The sequence below is a fragment of the Leiobunum rupestre genome, chromosome 7 (genome assembly GCF_980474605.1).
Source record: "Leiobunum rupestre chromosome 7, qqLeiRupe1.1.hap1, whole genome shotgun sequence".
NCBI lineage: Eukaryota > Metazoa > Arthropoda > Arachnida > Opiliones > Sclerosomatidae > Leiobunum > Leiobunum rupestre.
The window spans coordinates 20,252,364-20,264,996 of NC_143390.1; the positions used below are offsets into that span (position 1 = coordinate 20,252,364).

At 36.5% G+C, this 12,633-nt stretch overlaps 1 protein-coding gene across 1 annotated transcript in view; it reads left to right on the top strand.

Annotated features, from left to right (window-relative positions):
* LOC149935076 (uncharacterized) overlaps nt 1-12,633 on the top strand; it is a 323,937-nt gene that overhangs the window by 57,389 nt on the left and 253,915 nt on the right. The gene's annotated exons all lie outside the window — the stretch shown is intronic.

Sequence of the window (12,633 nt, forward strand, 5' to 3'; positions counted from 1 at the left end):
TAAAGGTTTTGTATCTCCAAAAATAACTGTGCACCACTATAAGAAACACAGTTGATCCTTTAGAACCGGTTTTTTAGATTGTTAAATGCCTATACTCTAAAATTTCAAAGTACTCCTATAGACTCCTCTATGAAACCTTTTAGACTGCTTTAGAACTCGTACTAATATCAGTAACCTAGCTGCCCCTGTAACATCGAGTACCGTGTTCCTCTATTAATATCGGTGTACTCCTATAAGGAGCCCCATGAACCTCTTTATACTACCTCCAGAGCCGTGCTAAGTTTTTTTTGGGCCCGGGGCAAATGTTTTAGACCCCGGGCTCCACTAACGTTTTCAAAATGTTATTGACTTTCTCCCCCTCTTTGACCTAGGGTCCCCAATCAGTACCTCATGGGCCCTTTACTGCCAGGACCTGGGGATATAGACCGTTCTCAATTAAATAAAAACACGTGACCTGTAGAGAGAAAAGACAGTTCGAATCCAAAATGATGAAAAACGATACATTGCCAAATGGCGCCTACGAACCAAAGAAAACATCATGTGCTTATTATATAGTTAATTAAACAGTTTTGGGCATTTCCTAATAAAATGTTTTCTACAAATAAATGTGTTATATGTGTATCATTGGTTGAATATTTTCCAGACGGCCATTTTCCAAGATGGCGAACGAAGTAACTGTCAGATACCTTTCAGATTTTGTAATAGTATCCTCCGCGTCATAAACAAAAAATGTACAAAATTTGAAAACAATCGGACTATACAGGGTGTTACGGATAAGAGTACCGAAACTTTCTATATGCATTCTATAGGTCTCTATGAGTAAAAAATGTCGAATAAACATGCGTCAGAGATAAGGGAGTGCGTATGCCGATAGGGGCCCCTGCGGGCGGGGGAAACGGGGGTGAAACTGGCCCCTGTAGGGGCCCCCATTTTGCGTACATTTTTGACAGGTCAAAAGGTTAGCTGATTTACGAGGTCAATAGGTTAGATGATTTACGATGTTATACCACCTCATAAAACCTGGGTCAATAGGTCATCTGCCCCTATGGCGGTGACACGATGTTATGCAAACAGCCTACCCGTCATAGTTAATGTCTGGCCCCTGTCTTTCGAGTTGGTAATAAAGGGGCACCTGCGGGCGGGGGAAACGGGGGTGAAACGGGCCCCCATTTTGCGTACATTTTCGGCAGGTCAAAAGGTTAGCTGTTTTACGAGGTTGATTTACGATGTTACCCTAGGTGGTAACCCATTTTAGGTCAAAAGGTTAGATGATTTACGATGTTATAACCCATAAAACCCAGGTGCTAACCCATTATAGGTCAATAGGTTATCTGCCCCTATGGTGGTGACACGATGTTATGCAAACAGCCTACCCGTCATAGTGAATGTCACCCCCCTGTCTTTCGAGTTGGTAATAAATAGTGTTTTCGCCGACAAACACTTTCGGGCCCCTAAGGGTACCGTAAAATAGCGGGCGGTCATCGGTGAAAGTGTTTTGGAAAAAAAGAGCAGAATGTATACAAATTATAAGGTTTTATTTATACATTCAAAGTTACAGTACATTAAGCGGATGAAAACGTTTAAAGATAAAACAATTCAGTTTTAATATATTTATGGTGTGTAGATACCATAGTGTAAAAGTTAAATACACAAAACATATTTTGGTTGGCCACTGTTTCTTTAAAATCTTCAATAATTTTAAATGCTGTTACGTAATTGGACGCATAGCGGACAACGGTATCATACCTTTCATGTTCATCCGATAGAAATAAATTGTTGGGTGCACATGGTTCTTTATACAATATTTCGTAAATTTTACGATAATTATCGGTTATAACGTAAACCATTAATTCAAAGAGTTTTTGGTTCACTTTAAGGAGTTGAATGTGCGAATTAATGAAATATTTGAGTCTGTCCAATTCTCGAGTTTCCGCCGCTTTGATTACGACCGACGCTTCGGATATCGTACTTTGCAAGGTTAATTCTTTTTGGTCAGACATGGCGGCGGTCACTAGCGCGTCTGATAACGGGAACGGTGATCGAAAAGGCAGCCTTTGGGGATCATTTATTTGTTCCCAGTGACCGTATAAATCGTCCCAGGCGCGCGAAGACATTTCAAAGGCCTGGTGTGTGATTTTATTGCATAGAGCTACAGATATATCGAGTTCAGACGTAAACCCCATAGTAACGAAAAGCTCGGATGAAAGTGAATACCGAGGGTTAACTTTCCGCTGAGTCGGGTCAAATTTAGACATTTTAGTGGACCCAGGAACGTTATCTAAACAGCTTCGTTTAGACATGATGCTTGAGAAACGGTTTGTAGTGTACTGCCGATGGATGACGGGGGTGAAGGTCTTATATATAGCGATAATAATTTGATGACGTAATCAGGATGACGTAATGGGTTGACTCAATGACTCACGCGATTAGTCAAATTTTGCGGTGTTATGTGTATAGCGACGGCCATATTGGTAAACCAAAGAGATAGAAATTCTACAAGTCCCATTAAAAGTAAAATCAACGCGATTAGTAATGCGTTTTTAGGATTGTTCGCGATAAGCCGACTAACGGGAGAGGCGGGGATAGAACCTTCCATACCGGAAGTTATCTTTAAACTAAATTTATCAATAAACCAAAAAACGGATTTAAACTTTATATATTTCATAAAAAAGCAAATGGCATACAAATTATTAAAATAAACAAATAACTAAAATAAACAAATGACTAAAAGATGTAAAATTTTGATACTCAGCTGCCGTTTGAAATCGGTGCCCAAAAACGACTTACAAAAAGCATCCCTAAAGTCGCGCCAAGTGGTAATAGTACTTTTAACTCGATCCCACCAATATAATAAACTTTTCGCTAACATTAGGGGCACGTGTTCTAACATTGATTCTTCAGAAAGCCCTCTGGCTTTTAAACACCTTTCAGCGTCATTTAAAAAACTATGGGGGTCTTCCCCCGGCTTGCCCTCGTACTTCGGTAGCCTATTCTCCTTTCCAAATAAAGCGGGATTGGCGGCCGCCGCCTCTGCCGGTGGATTAACAACATTTTGAGCATTGGCGTTGTTATTATTAGCGACTAAGGTGGCTAAAGCCTGCATTAGCTGAGTTTGTTGTTGTTGGACCACCATTTGTTGGAGTACGTTTGTAAACGCGTCCATAGCCGCGGGTGGCGGACCCATTTGTTGGTCGGGAGGGGGCATTTTTAGCCTACCACTTCGCAACTCAATAATGAAAAATAGTTTCGAACGTAAACAAAAATAAACTTAAAATGTTCGAACGTTTTTTCCCGTATACGATGGCACGATCCGGGTCGTCAGCGACGACTTGTGAATGTCGACACGGGCAGATTTTCGTCCAGCGGTGATGAAAACTTCCTTGGCTTCTCACAGGCGTGGGCATTCTTATTGAAGACGATAATGAAACGGTTGGTTGTCCTCCCGTTGGCTGTTACGGTCGCCAACGAGGAAAAAGATATGGTTGAGAACGCTGGCTATCTTGGTGTCGAAAAAGATTTGATGGTCATCAGTCGTCTCGGCTGGCAATCAGCACTTGGCGTTGATCAGTCCTTTTTCCGCGACTCAACGTATGAGCAAAATTTAAATAACAATCTTCGGGTCTCTGGCTACAGTCGAAACTGTTTAAGTTATCATCAGAAAACACCGGCGCCTCCACCAAATTATTGCAAGGGGTAGCTAGACATGTTGAAATTTTAGGGGCTTACGTGACTTTGCAGTAAATAAAACTTTTTTTTTTAAAGTAAAAAAACCATTTATTTATACATTTTCAAAATGACATTTTACTTTGGAGCAGAACTCCTTACGTCTCGGTCCATCACTCGGACTCGTCTGTCTTCACTCCTCCGTCAAACCCGCATTGAAACCTCGGTTTGGCGTCAACCTGTCTCGCCACAGGAGGAACGAAGTGGGCCATCCTTTGTTGCAAAGGAGGCTTGCGAAAATAAGGGGAGAACGGTTTCGTACTCGGAACAGTTATCGAAACCATACCCGACCCTTACACATGTTGAACTAAAAATGGGGTAAAGTTGCGTAGAGACTCAATTGGGAAACAAAATGTGGGCCCCGCCATATAACCAACATTGTTGTTTACAACAAGATAATTACCATTTCATTTGGTATTTCCTGAAAGATCAGCCATAACATAAATTAAAATTAATTTTTTTTAAGTTTAAATAGAGAATAAATGGTTGATTATCGGGGATAAGTTCGAAAGCTATTCGAGTTTGAAAAAATTATTATTAGACTTTCTATCATTCGATTAACAAAATTAACTTTCGTCGACACTTAAATAAATTTTTCTGATTATATAAAATATAATTTAGTTTAAATGTAAATAAATTTTAATAAATTATTATCATAATTACTCTTATCCGTAACACCCTGTATAGACCCGTGTACCGCCACTAGGCAGATTTTCTCTCCCCAACCTGATTGAAGGAAGGGGATTTTACGTTGGTTGGTCAACAGCGCTTTCTATTGCGGATAAGTAGAAGCTCTTCAATAAATAAGAAAACGATAGTGGAATCGATTATTAAAATGGCTTGTATTTGTCTTCAAACTCCTTTTATTTCTAAAAGGGCTTTAATGAGCTTTTGCCACTTGTTATTTAAGTTTCTCGCCTCACAGATAAAAAACAATTGATAGTTTAATGAAAGCAATTTGGTTCAAGGAAGAATATTGATTGCCAGATTTAAGGCTGCGTCCGGTTTTTGGGGTAGTTTTTTAGGAGCCCATATCTGTGAAACGAAGCACTTTAGGACCCCTGTTTATTAATTTTTTTTTACTTATAGAGACCCATAGAATGCGTATAGAAAGTTTCGGTATATCGTCGTTATCCAACCTCCTAAAAGTTCTATAACCCTGGATTAAATAAATCTAACTTGTAACAAATGAAATAATCGTTGAATCGTACAAGAGATTGACTAATTTAAACACTCGAATCGCCTGTAGAGGGAATATTTTCCAAAATTGAGATCTTTACGCGTTTTAGATGAGATTAATGAACGTATATTTGTGGGATTGGCTAAATATTAATTTAAGAAAAAATAAATAAAAAAAAACTTTTGGGTTTATGAATTTGCTATTGTTTTTTGAAATTTGTCAGTCTTCTAAATAGTGTTGCGGCAAAGGATCTTGGGATAGCGGAAGTGTCATTACAAATTCTGTCTGCTAAGAATTGAGTTAAAAGATGAAAAAGCTGAAGGAAAACAATTTTATTGTTTAAAAATTTTGCAAAGAAAAACAAACAATTTAAGAAAATGATTAGGAATACAAAATAAATCTTAGAACAAATAATTTAGTTTCGTTATAAATTAAGAGGTGTCGTTCTAAATTCGGAGATGTCGTTCTAAATTAGGAGCTTTCCATCTAAATTGGGAGGTTTCCGTCTAAATTGGGAGGTTTCCATCTAAATTGGGAGGTTTCCATCTAAATTGGGAGGTTTCCATCTAAATTGGGAGGTTTCCATCTAAATTGGGAGGTTTCCTTCTACATTGGGAGGTTTCCTTCTAAATTGGGAGGTGTCCTTCTAAATTGGGAGGTTTCCTTCTAAATTGGGAGGTTTCCTTATAAATTGGGAGGTTTCCTTATAAATTGGGAGGTTTCTTTATAAATTGGGAGGTTTCCTTATAAATTGGGAGGTTTCCTTCTAAATTGGGAGGTTTCCTTCTAAATTGCGAGGTTTCCTTCTAAATTGCGAGGTTTCCTTCTAAATTGCGAGGTTTCCTTCTAAATTACGAGGTTTCTTCTAATTTGCGAGGTTTCCTTCTAAATTGGGAGGTTGCCTCCTAAATTGGGAGGTTTCCTTCTAAATTGGAAGGTTTCCTTCTAAATTGGAAGGTTTCCTTCTAAATTGGGAGGTTTCCTTCTAAATTGGGAGGTTTCCTTCTAAATTGGGAGGTTTCCTTCTAAATTGGGAGGTTTCCTTCTAAATTGCGAGGTTTCCTTCTAAATTGCGAGGTTTCCTTCTAAATTGCGAGGTTTCCTTCTAAATTACGAGGTTTCCTTCTAAATTACGAGGTTTCCTTCTAAATTACGAGGTTTCCTTCTAATTTGCGAGGTTTCCTTCTAAATTGCGAGGTTGCCTCCTAAATTGGGAGGTTTCCTTCTAAATTGGGAGGTTTCCTTCTAAATTGGGAGGTTTCCTTTTAAATTGGGAGGTTTCCTTTTAAATTGGGAGGTTTCCTTCTAAATTGGGAGGTTTCCTTCTAAATTGGGAGGTTTCTTTCTAAATTGGGAAGTTTCCTTCTAAATTGGGAGGTTTCCTACTAAATTGTGAGGTTTCCTTCTAAATTGGGAGACTTCCTTCTAATCTTGAATATTAAAGTTTTGATCCATGGTACTGCGTAAATTGGTTGAAAGTTATAATAAAAAGACTGCTACTTCATGGATTTATAATTGTTTATTTTGATTAAAATATTGGGAGCTTTCGGACTGTAGTCCTTCGTCAGCCACTAGTTACAAGCTAATTAAAATGTTACACAATATACGTTTTACGACCACGAAAAAAAAAAGGAGAGATAACATTACCCCAGGTGGGCAATTGTTTAACAATATTAATTTTTTAATTTAAAACCTCCCCAGCCTTTAATGTTTATTGACCCTTCCTCTAAGTTTAAATTTCCCCTATCTCTAATAAAAACTGCTTCTTTAAAACACCTTTTGTACCAGTTTCCGTCTTGACATAATACTCTGGTCGAGTTCCATTCTATATCGTGGTTATTTTCTTTTTTAATGTGCATGCTTAAACCATTTTTTTCACCTTGTTTTTTTACACAATTCTTATGTTCTTGTTTTCGTTTCGATAATTGTCTCTTCGTTTGTCCTACGTATATTTTACCACAGTTACATTTGATTTCATACACCACTCCTGTTTTTTTCTCATCTTCAGTTTTGGGTTTGTTTTTAAAGTATTTATGGTTTTACTGACTAAATTAATATTTAAAGTTTTTAATTGTCTTTGGGTTTTTTCTGTTATACCACTTATGTAGGGGAGAGAGATAATATGTTCTGGCTTATCTTTTTTTATATTTTTTTTTACAATTTTATCGTCTAATATTTCATTTATTAATTTCTTTGGATAGTTACTATTTATGAATTGTTCTTTTAAAATGTTTTTGTCACTAACTGGGTTATCTGATATATTTTCAATTCTACTTTTAAATGCTTTTACAATTCCAATTTTTATATTTTTTCTATGGGAGGATTGATAATGTAAAAAACACTTGGCGTGGGTAGGCTTTTGATACATTTTACACATCGGATCAGAAAAATAGCGGAATCTCTAAACAAAACCGTGTTGAAAGAAACCATTAACGATACCCGTAAAAGAGGACGAGACCTGATAAAGGAACTGGGACACCAGGAGGAAGAACTATGGAATTCAAGGATTGATTACCAAACCTACAACTATCTACTGGACCAATTACAACGTTTCAGGGAAGTAAAATTCAAACAATTCAAGGACAGCCTTATAAACAAGTTTAAAAAACTAATTATAAATTAAGTTACAAATAGTGGCCGATTAGAAAACATAAATAGAAAGAATGTAATAAATTTATCGGACCGTATACTTTCTCACACGGAATTAGCTTTACTATCGAAAGGTTTGTCTTTTGGAGTGTGTGTTCCCAATATGGACCTACTTGACATAAGTGCACAAACGGAAGAACAATTAAGGAGATTAGAATTAAATGAAGAAACAAAACAAGACCTTAGGAATATAATAAAAAACAATTATGCAAAAAAATCAAAAGTAACAAACTTATCAAAATCAGAAATGACCGCGTTAAAAATGCTAAAAAACGATAAGACAATTAAAATAGCACAGGCGGATAAAGGAGGTAAATTAGTAGTTCTAAATTCTAAAGATTACACTGATAAAATGTTAGAACTACTTCAATCGAATGATTATAAAAAATTAAACGCTGACCCTACGGAGAAAATAGATAATAAAATTCATAAGATAATTAATGAAGCGATAAAAAACGGAGAAATTGAAAAAGATAAAAAAATATACATTTTTCCCCCAATTTTGAAAATTCCTCACATATACGGTTTAATAAAAATCCATAAACAAGACAACCCAATGAGAGTAATAGTGTCAGCAATCAACAACCCAACATATACCTGCGCTAAACACCTTGTAAAACTAATCTCCCCCCTACTTGGTAATGAAGGTCATTCGTTAAAAAATTCATATGAATTTGTATCCCAATTAAAAGAACAGACATTAGATCCAGATGACGAGCTCTGTAGTCTGGATGTCATTAATTTATATGGAAGTATTCCGATTGACCTAGCCATAAATATTTTAAAAACTAAATTAAAATTAGATACGAACCTAAAAAATAGAACTAAATTGAGCAAAGAGACCATTATAAAATTAGCAGAGATTTGTTTAAAAGAAACCTACTTCACCTTCGAAAATAATTTTTATACCCAATTAAAAGGTTTAGCAATGGCCAACCCACTGTCGGCCCCAATAGCCAACCTAGTAATGGAATACATAGAAAATAGTATCCTAAAGAAAACTAACATAAAAAAACAAACAAAATTTTGGAGAAGATTTATGGATGACATCTTCTTGATAAAAAATAAAACATTAGAAGCGAACGACCTTTTAAAAATAGTTAATAACATCAATAAAAATATACAATTTACCTTCGAGAGTGAAAAGGACGCAGCCTTGCCGTTTTTAGATGTTCTGGTACAACACAAAAACCAGGTCATAACCTGTAAAATGTATCAAAAGCCTACCCACGCCAAGTGTTTTTTACATTATCAATCCTCCCATAGAAAAAATATAAAAATTGGAATTGTAAAAGCATTTAAAAGTAGAATTGAAAATATATCAGATAACCCAGTTAGTGATAAAAACATTTTAAAGAACAATTCATAAATAGTAACTATCCAAAGAAAATAATAAATGAAATATTTGCGATAATATTGTAAAAAATAATATAAAAAAAGATAAGCCAGAACATATTATCTCTCTCCCCTACATAAGTGGTATAACAGAAAAAACCCAAAGACAATTAAAAACTTTAAATGTTAATTTAGTCAGTAAAACCATAAATACTTTAAAAACAAATTTAATAAAAAATAAACCCAAAACTGAAGATGAGAAAAAAACAGGAGTGGTGTATGAAATCAAATGTAACTGTAGTAAAATATACGTAGGACAAACGAAGAGACAATTATCGAAACGAAAACAAGAACATAAGAATTGTGTAAAAAAACAAGGTGAAAAAAATGGTTTAAGCATGCACATTAAAAAAGAAAATAACCACGATATAGAATGGAACTCGACCAGAGTATTATGTCAAGACGGAAACTGGTACAAAAGGTGTTTTAAAGAAGCAGTTTTTATTAGAGATAGGGGAAATTTAAACTTAGAGGAAGGGTCAATAAACATTAAAGGCTGGGGAGGTTTTAAATTAAAAAATTCATATTGTTAAACAATTGCCCACCAGGGGTAATGTTATCTTTCCTTTTTTTTCGTGGTCGTAAAACGTATATTGTGTAACATTTTAATTAGCTTGTAACTAGTGGCTGTTGAAGGACTACAGTCCGAAAGCTCCCAATATTTTAAACCAATATAAACAATTATAAATCCATGAAGTAGCAGTCTTTTTATTATAACTTTCAACCAACTTCCTTCTAAATTGGGAGGTTTCCTTCTAAATTGGGAGGTTTCCTTCTAAATTGGGAGGTTTCCTTCTAAATTGGGAGGTTTCCTTTTAAATTGGGAGGTTTCCTTTTAAATTGGGAGGTTTCCTTTTAAATTGGGAGGTTTCCTTTTAAATTGGGAGGTTTCCTTTTAAATTGGGAGGTTTCCTTTTAAATTGGGAGGTTTCCTTCTAAATTGGGAGGTTTCCTTCTAAATTGGGAGGTTTCCTTCTAAATTGGGAGGTTTCCTTCTAAATTGGGAGGTTTCCTTCTAAATTGGGAGGTTGCCTTCTAAATTTTGAGGTTGCCTTCTAAATTTTGAGGTTGCCTTCTAAATTTTGAGGTTGCCTTCTAAATTGGGAGGTTTCCTTCTAAATTTTGAGGTTTCCTTCTAAATTGGGAGGTTTCCTTCTAAATTGGGAGGTTTCCTTCTAAATTGGGAGGTTTCCTTCTAAATTGGGAGGTTTCCTTCTAAATTGGGAGGTTGCCTTCTAAATTGGGAGGTTTCCTTCTAAATTTTGAGGTTTCCTTCTAAATTGGGAGGTTTCCTTCTAAATTGGGAGGTTTCCTTCTAAATTGAGAGGTTTCCTTCTAAATTGAGAGGTTTCCTTCTAAATTGGGAGGTTTCCTTCTAAATTGGGAGGTTTCCTTCTAAATTGGGAGGTTTCCTTCTAAATTGGGAGGTTTCCTTCTAAATTGGGAGGTTTCCTTCTAAATTGGGAGGTTTCCTTCTAAATTGGGAGGTTTCCTTCTAAATTGGGAGGTTTCCTTCTAAATTGGGAGGTTTCCTTCTAAATTGGGAGGTTTCCTTCTAAATTGGGAGGTTTCCTTCTAAATTGGGAGGTTTCCTTCTAAATTGGGAGGTTTCCTTCTAAATTGGGAGGTTTCCTTCTAAATTTGGAGGTTTCCTTCTAAATTTGGAGGTTTCCTTCTAAATCGGGAGGTTTCCTTCTAAATCGGGAGATTTCCTTCTAAATCGGGAGGTTTCCTTCTAAATCGGGAGGTTTCCTTCCAAATTGGGAGGTGTCTTTCTATATTGGGAGGTGTCGTTCTAAATTGGGAGGTGTCGTTCTAAATTAGGAGGGGTCGCTCTAAATTAGGAGGGGTCGTTCTAAATTTGGAGGAGTCGTTCTAAATTAGGAGGTGTCGTTCGAAATTCATAGGTGTCGTTCGAAATTTGGATGCGCCGTTCTAAATTTGGAGGTGTCGTTCTAAATTAGGATATGTCGTTCTAAATTAGGAGGTGTCGTTCTAAATAAGGAGGTGTCGTTCTAAATAAGGAGGTGTCGTTCTAAATTAGGAGGTGTCGTTCAAAATTGGGAGATTTTTACTAAATAAGGAGGTGCTGTTTTAAATTGGGATCTGTCATTCTAAATTAGAAGGTTTATTTCTTTGTAACCAACTTCAAAATGCCGTCTTCTAGACCACGAATTGAGTGCTACAAGGACTGATCTGAGGGAAAACACTTAGTAAGATCAAATTGGAACTGACTATTTTGGTACGAAAAAAGCAAGCAGTCTCGTTGAATTTATGAACGATGTCTGAAAAATCCAACAGGTCTAAATTAGTTGGGAAGAAATACGAAGATGAGATTAAATTAATAAAAAAACACGTGCTTAGTAGGTTTGTTTCTAAAATTCAATAGATTTGTTCTTCAGAACCGCATTCGACTTTAACAAAATTGGATGACTATCAAATCGAAGGTGAACTTGGAGGTTTTTTTCGTGGAGAAGTTCTGGTCACAAATTGGGCACTTTTCTGGCTTTGCCCTCTGAGCGTGACGCGCTTTTTCGTGAATGAAATTTATCTGGTATCTGGCCCAGTATCCGCGCTTTGGATTACCAAATGGTTTCTCTTTTGTCATAAATCAACCGGCTATTACGTGCCAGTCTAAAATTACACTGGTCACATTGAAATGGTTTCTCGCCCGTGTGATTATTTTTGTGGCTTATCAAACAATTTTTTTGCAGAGACGCGTAACTACACTGGTCACATTGAAATGGTTTCTCGCCCGTGTGAGTTCTTATGTGGTTAATCAAATCGGGTTTTCGTGCAGAAGAATAATTACACTGGTCACATTGGAATGGTTTTTCACCCGTGTGAGTTTTTTGTGACTATTTAAACTGTATCTTTGTGCAGACGCGTAATTACACTGGTCACATTGAAATGGTTTTTCGTCCGTGTGAGTTTTTTTGTGGTTAATCAAACCGGATCTTTGTGCAGACGCGTAATTACACTGGTCACATTTGAAAGGTTTTTCACCCGTGTGAGTTCTTTTGTGGGTAATCAAATCGAGTTTTCGTGAAGACGCGTAAATACACTGGTCACATTAGAAAGGGTTTTCGCCCGTGTGGGTTCTTTTGTGGGTAATCAAATCGAGTTTTCGTGAAGACGCATAATTACACTGCTCACATTGAAATGGTTTTTCGCCCGTGTGAGTTCTTTTGTGGTAAATCAAACCTGATCTTTGTGCAGACGCGTAATTACATTGGTCACATTGAAATTGTCTATCTGCCATGTGAGTTTTTTTATGGGAAATCAAACAGATCTTTTGTGAAGACGCGTATTACATTGGTCACGTTGAAAAGGTTTCTCGCCGGTATGTTTTCTTTTGTGAACAATAAAATGTCCCTTATGGTTCGTGGCATAGACGCACTCAATGCATTTGTGTTTCTTTCTTTCTCGGCTGCTCATTTAGCCAGTTTTACGCTTTAAGTTCTTCGCGAAGTCTCTTGTGGTTTAGGAATCGGTCTCGCTGCTATTTGTAACGTGGCTTTTAAGGCCTTAGCCAAATCAAATTCCAATATTACCCTCCAATTACGAATAGGATTTAGCGGTCACCCCTTCTGAAATTTGGGAATTAAATTAAATATTGTTAACTAACATCAGAGGAACCAGGAAAATGCCTCGGAAGTTTGAGGGCAAATAACGGAAAGCAAATA